At 45.2% G+C, this 1,044-nt stretch overlaps 1 non-coding gene across 1 annotated transcript; it reads right to left on the bottom strand.

The window, feature by feature from the left end:
- Positions 1–617: 617 nt before the first annotated feature.
- On the bottom strand, positions 618–736 carry LOC145396254 (5S ribosomal RNA). The gene has a single exon (XR_013896747.1). It is a non-coding gene; the product is annotated as a 5S ribosomal RNA (ribosomal RNA).
- Between the last annotated feature and the right edge of the window lie 308 nt (positions 737–1,044).

Here is a 1,044-nt window from a genome sequence, read left to right as displayed (position 1 = left end):
AGCAGTGATAAGAAACAGGGAAGTGAGCATGGAAGTGAAAAAGTTACTACATGACAGTGTTGTGATACCAACTCAAACATCTGGAAGTGAAGCTTGGACCTTGTTGGAGGGACGGAAATCAAGAGTGAGCGCAGTGGAATTTATTTATTTGAGAGGAGCATGTGCGGTCACATGGAGTGACAGACTGAAAAATGTTAAAGTGAAGGAGCGTTGTGGTGTGGATGTGGATGTGATAGGAAGCGTTAGGAGAAAGACAATGTGTTTTGGCCATGTGGAGAGGATGGAGAGTGAGAAACTGACGAGGAGAGTGTATGTGAGGTGGAGGGGGGTAGACGGAGGGGGAGGCCAAGGATGAGATGGAGGGATGGAGTAGAGAGGTATAAGAGAGGGGGGTGTGAGCTGGGAGCAGGGCAGTGAAATGGCGGGGGACAGGGTGACGTGGAGGCGATTTGTTTGTGGTCACCCCTTACAGGATTAAGGCGTCTAGCAATAATATATATATCATTCATTCATTGCCAGACACCATGTATCCCAGACGGGGTGGCTAAGGGCTTAGGGTTAATTGTTTTACAGGGAGGGGCACTAATCCTCCACCAACCCCACTTGACACGTAGGGATGCCAACAGCATCTGGTGTTCCCAGGCGGTCACCCATCCAAGTACTAACCAGACCCAACGTTGCTTAACTTCGCTGATCGGACGGGAAGCGGTGTACTCAACGTGGTATGGCCTTTGGCATATATATATTGTGTGTGTGTGTGTGTGTGTGTGTGTGTAACTGTTACGGTCTCAACCATGAATAGCTGATATATTTACCTGAAGATAATGCAACACATAAGGAAGGAAAAATTTGTTTAAACTCACAAGTAACTGATTTAGCTAACGTTACAAGAGACAATTAAAACTTCAGAATTATGAATTAAAATTCTCTAGCCAGTATTTTCCATAGCCAACAACTATACGGCCCAATCAGCTAGGCAAGTATTTTAATATGAAAACATCACTTTCTTAAGTAAGGAAAATAGAGCGGAGCACTGATGAACAC

Source organism: Coenobita brevimanus, chromosome 35 (genome assembly GCF_032717465.1).
Source record: "Coenobita brevimanus isolate Jiangsu-jjx chromosome 35, ASM3271746v2, whole genome shotgun sequence".
Classification (NCBI taxonomy): domain Eukaryota; kingdom Metazoa; phylum Arthropoda; class Malacostraca; order Decapoda; family Coenobitidae; genus Coenobita; species Coenobita brevimanus.
Note: the sequence above shows the minus strand (reverse complement) of the source record. Positions and strands in the feature narration are given on the sequence as shown.